The sequence below is a fragment of the Aquarana catesbeiana genome, linkage group LG03 (assembly GCF_042186555.1).
Source record: "Aquarana catesbeiana isolate 2022-GZ linkage group LG03, ASM4218655v1, whole genome shotgun sequence".
NCBI lineage: Eukaryota > Metazoa > Chordata > Amphibia > Anura > Ranidae > Aquarana > Aquarana catesbeiana.
In genome coordinates this window covers 533,130,031-533,135,859 of record NC_133326.1, presented here as the reverse complement: position 1 = coordinate 533,135,859, position 5,829 = coordinate 533,130,031, and positions in this window count along the sequence as shown.

Here is a 5,829-nt window from a genome sequence, read left to right as displayed (position 1 = left end):
CCTTCCTGATTTTACCCAAAGGGAATAAATACTATCATATATACATACAGTGTAGCACTATTAATAATAATGTGCAAATCTATCTATACCACTAATGTAATCCAAAGAGCATAAATACAAACATCTCTAAAACTGTTGTGCAAAAAAAGCCTTCGTGCAAAACAAAACAATTTTCTCTGTGCAAAAATGTTCCTCTGTGAAGAATATACTATGCAAATCCGCAAAATTGTGATACAAGATGATCCTTAATCAATAATCTTCATTTAATTCCACCGTGCATAATCCTTTTCACTCCTCCACCTCCACCATTTAAAATGTGCCCTCACCTTAATACAGTAGATAATAAGCCTTTAGGACTTTGCCTTAGCCTAAAGCCTCATACACACAATTGGATTTTTGTCTGAAGGGCGTTGGCCAGGAACTTGTCTTGCATACAAACGGCAAGGAATTGTCAGGCAACAAACACAAACGTAGTGACGTACTACGAGCCGATAAAGAGGAAGTTCAATTGTCAGGTGCCACCCTTTGGGCTCCTTCTGCTAATTTTGTGTTAGTAGAAGTTTGGTGAGTGTTGATTTGCACTTTTCATTTCGCGCTTTTCATTTCACGCTTTTCATTTTGCGCTTTTCATTTCGCGCTTTTCAGTTTGTTTCTGAATGGCCGTTCTTCAACCAGTCATGTTGCGGAATTGGAGGAGATAACGTGTTATTTATTAGTGGCATTGGAGTAATTGCTTTGACCCAAGTCCAGTCCAGGAACAGGAGGATTCCTTGGACCAGAAATTGGTTGCTTTATTAACCGTGACCAATTATGTCATATGCCTTTGCTGCGGAAACTCCAGGAGAATAATCCGGATGATTTTCGGAATTATCTCCGGATGACGGACCCCTGCTTTCACCAACTCTTGGCATTGTTGACCTCCTATATTAAGAAGCAGGACACATGCATGAGGCTTTTATTTTATTTTTTGGTTGAATAATAATGATTTCATTTGGTATATTTTCTATATTTTTGGATGCATAGAATGCACTTTTTGGTTAAGTTCTATTGGCAGATAGCATGTCTAATTTTATTTGTTTTCTTTTTTTAATGCACAATAAAAAAAATTGTGTAGAATAATACTTGGCTATGTGTTTTACTTCAAATGACAGTTTGGGAGTAGGCAGTTACATTTTAAAAAATACAATGTAAAATTAACAAGGGACACCAACATAGTTGTATCTTTGATCTTAAAAACTACGGGATAATGGTGTTGTGGTAACTTGCCCAAAAAAATTCTTGATATCACTAGAAAATAAAAGCCTTTTAAAATACGTTTGGCAGAACTCCATCAGTATCACTGGCAAAGCAGCTTCATTATTATCCCATTAAAGAAGAAGAGAATGTGCGCTGCATTTCAAGATTTCATAATTTGCCACGTCACAAGTGTTAATTCTCCATTACGAATGCTAGTTTACAAGACCGACCTCTTCTGGCTCGGCCTTGCTTCCAAGCATGCATGTTTGTACTTTGGACTTTTGTTCGACGGACTTGTGTACACACGATCGGAAAATCTGACAACAGACATTTGTCCACAGAAAATTTATAAGCCTGCCATCCAACATTTGTCCGTGGAAAATCTGACAATTGTCTGATGGAGCATACACACGGTCGGATTTTAGGCCAACAGTCTGTCATCACACAATTCCCGGTGGAAAATCCGATCGTGTATACGAGGCTTTATATATCAATCCTTGCTGGATTACTTGTTAGCATGCCCCACACTTCTCAATCTGTATTTATATCCAGCTTGATAGCTCAATATGGTCATGCAAAATAACAAGAATATGCAATAGTGCTTTAACGTTTTAAAAATCTTTTATTAATAAAACATGTGCCAAATGAACACTCACATTAACATAATAAGACGTAAGCATGTAAAGTGTGATAGTGGTCAGGATGGTTATTTGCCGCCAGTCCTGCAGGACCGACAATAAGAACACCTGTCCTACAATTCTCGTAATCCTGTCTGCGTCAGCCTCTCAGGCCCACTATCAGAAAAAATAGTGTATAGTTATAACTTTGTGATTATCATATTTAATGCAAATCAAAACTCAAAGCACAAGATTTGCATCACAAATATTGGAGTTGATGCATCCTCTGAGAATTGATGTTTTGGTAACCCAAAAATTAAAGTATCAGCAAAGCAGGAACTGTGGTGTCAGTAACCAAGTATGGGAGGCCCTGTCAGTTCAGCAAGTAAATCTAGCCATACACATTTAGATTTATTTAATTCAGCCCTGCAATTTGTATTGCAGTTGCTGTTTGGGCCACAATTTTCCACCAGTCTTCTTCAACAAAAGTTGACTGAAAAATTGGCTTTTGTCAAGTCGGGTTTTACTGACAGGGCCACCCACAGCTGAAATGCTTAAAGTGGTTGGAAACCTCAGGCATGTATTGTGAACAAAGCACATCCCTCTATAGTAGGGTTGCCACTGCATCCCTTTATACCCGAACACATATGAATTACATTCATAGGTTCTGAGGCCAATTTATTGCAGATAAGGCAAGTTTAATTAGCACCTTGATCAGCCACAGAACCTGGGTAATTAATATGTATTCGGTTTTAAAGGGATGAGGTGACCACCCTACTATATAGTGTATACTTGACTCAATTAAGAGGGGTTGATTTACTAGAGTGCAAAATCTGGTGCAGCTCTGCAAAGAAACCAATTATCTTCCAGTTCTTTTGTCAAAGCCTAATTGAACAAGCTGAAGTTAGAAGCTGATTGGCTACCTTGCACAGTTGCACCAGATTTTAGTAAATCAACTCCTAAGAGTAATTTCTGTCCGCTGTCTCCCTTCTCTGCTATCTGAATGGGTCACTTTTGATGAGTTTTCCTGACACCAAAAGAAAAATAGTGACAGGGGAGGGACCTCCAGCAGATTGACAACATTAGCTCTATTCTTCTGTTCTGTGTGAAAAGGGGTGTGTCTCTTTCCTCCAATCAACTCTCAGGGCTCTCCTCTCTGAGCTCTACAGAGTGTAACGTCAGCTCTAAACCCTCTTTCTTCTGACAATTCAGACAAGCTTTATAAATCGTTGTCTTTGCACGGATGTAGAGAAGAGAAGACTGCAGATAAACAGCTACAACTTATGTAGGTGGATTTGTTTAATCTCTGTGTATCACCTAAGGATAGTCACTTCACTGGGTTTATGAAAGCGTCTACAACCACTTTAAGTGACTGAGATTCAAGTCAAGCTTCTGTAACAAGAAAGAGAAAACCCATGAAGTAAGGCACCAAGCAACCTAAAAAAGCAGCAGCATTCCAGTAACTGGTGAATATAATTTACTGAAAAGATGGTCTGCTAAACCAGGTAAGCAGGACATTTTTTTTTATTTCCTATCAATGTGCAATATTGCCATTTTCCTTTGATGCTCGTGTTATTTTTATGGACTTAATACTTTTGTTGTTAAGTGCATGATAATTCTTTTATTTTATTCAATACAACTGTAATTACCCTTGATACCAGTTTTTGAAGCTTTTGCCTGTAAATTGCCTTGTTAAACAGCTCACATCCAGTGCACTCAGGTAACCTCCTCTAATGGCCCAAAGCAAACAGAAAAAATATCAGAATTCAGATAGATGATTATCTAATAAGGCAGGGCAAAGGGCAATCATATCATATAAAGTGCAGCATCTCATTGCAACTTTACCTTTAAGTCACTCCATTCAACCTTCTTAAAGTGTATGCATAGCCAATACTATTTTTGTTTTTTTTTTACATAGGGAAGGATTAGAGATGCAAGTTAATAATTGTTGGTTGTGTCCCCACTCTCTTTATATTTTCTGGTGACTATTATCACCAAGACAAAGTGATTGAAAATCGCTCTCTAATTAAAAAAAAAAGTGAGTTACTTTCTATTGCAATTTGCATTATTTTCTAAACCTAACAATGTTCTAAGCTGCTTACCAAGCCCAGTCCATGTTTTCTTGCAATCCAATGATGGCAAAATGCATAGGCAGAGGCCACCTTCTGTGAAAACCATATTGGTCAAAATGTTCAATAGATTTAGAGATACATGCAGCTGAAGTTTTGCATAAATCTTGGCCAATCGTCATTCTCCAACGAGATCCCTGGGAATGCTGAGTACTCAAAATCTTAAGAAGATACTGGAGCATAGTGCTGGGAATGTCTTTCTAGCTAAATTTGGAGAATCAAATGAAAATAGCACCGCTCACATGCTCCTGGCTAATGTACCAGTTGGTTCAAACACTGGGGCTGGGTCACTGATAAGAGCACGTCAAGTCTGACTATATAGCTACAAATGTTTGCTAGGACCGCATAACAATATAGTAAATCACAAAACAGATGATCAAAGAATGGCTTTAGCTGGCTCACAACCAAGGAAAGCCTTTTTGACATGTTTTACCCCTGTAAGGCTTATTGGTAGGACTCTACAACTAAGCCATACATGGGTGAAACACATTAAAGGGGCTTTCCTGATGGGCAGAAAGCCAGCTAAAGCCATTTTGTGATCACTTGTTTTGTGATTTACTATATTGGTGTGCGGTTCTGGGAAACACTTGTGGCTAGATTTTAAGAACCCTACATGTCGGAAGGAGGATGATGTCGCTCTCATCTATGCTTCATATGGGAAACCCAGTGTAAGGCGAGAATACTATTCAATATTTTACAGGTAATTTTTTAACCCTTTTTACTAGTATTTCAGCAAGGACAGGGTTGGGCGAACTTAAACAGTGGACCTTGCATTTTAGGTGCAAAGTCTGCTTTAACAACAGACAACTGAGCAGGGCTGACACCATGTTTTACAACCACAGAAAGGCATATGGTGTCATTACACATGGGGAATTTAGGAGCTGAGTGCATTTCTGCCAGATAAACAGGTCATTTTCTGTACTTGCAGGATACAACATGGTAAAATGTACATGTATTGCAGAATAGGAGTGCACAGGGGGTGTGCTTGGGCACACCCTAATCACCTTGGGTGCCAATGTATCATTCAAAGTAAAGAAGTGTGAGCCTCGGGGAGACCAGCCTGGGGCAATGATTGTGAGTAGCAGGCATACTGAATACCCGCCTTCTCTCTCTCTACCCCCCTCTCTCTCTCACCCTCACCCCCTCTTTCTCTCACCTTCACCCCTCTCCCTCACAACCCCACCCCCTCTTTCGCTCACTCCCATCTCTCGCCCTCCCCCCTCTCTCCCCCTCTCTCTTACCCCCCTCTCTCACACCCTCACCCCCTCTTTCTCGCACCCCCTTTTTCTCTCACCCCCTCTCTCTCTATCTCACCCCATGTCTCGCTCTCACTCCCTCCTCTCTCTTACCTCCCTCTTTTTCTCACCCCCCTATTTTTCTCTCACTCCCCCCCCTCTCTTTCTCAACCCCCCTCCACCGCTCACCCCTCCCTCTGACCATCTCTGCCATAAGATTTTAAATGTAGTAAAACATTATTACAAATATTTGGTTACATTTATTTAGACGGTGTGTGTGTCTATATGTGTATGTGTATTAGGGGTGCACACTCTAATGCACGGATATGCAATTAGCAGACCCCCAGCTATTGCAGAACTACAAGTCCCATGAGGTATAGCAAGGCTCTTACAGCCACAAGCATAACATCCATTGGCAGAGGCATGATGGGACTTGTAGTTTTGCAACAGCTGGAGGTCCGCTAATTGCATATCCCTGCTCTAATGCAATAGGCTGCACACACCTATGGCAGAGATGCAGTTCATATTGAAAGACACTTTAAAGAGGAAATCCACCCCCAGGTTAATTGTGAACCCCTTGTTAAGTGGCTTGCTGGTATCCTGAATTCACAT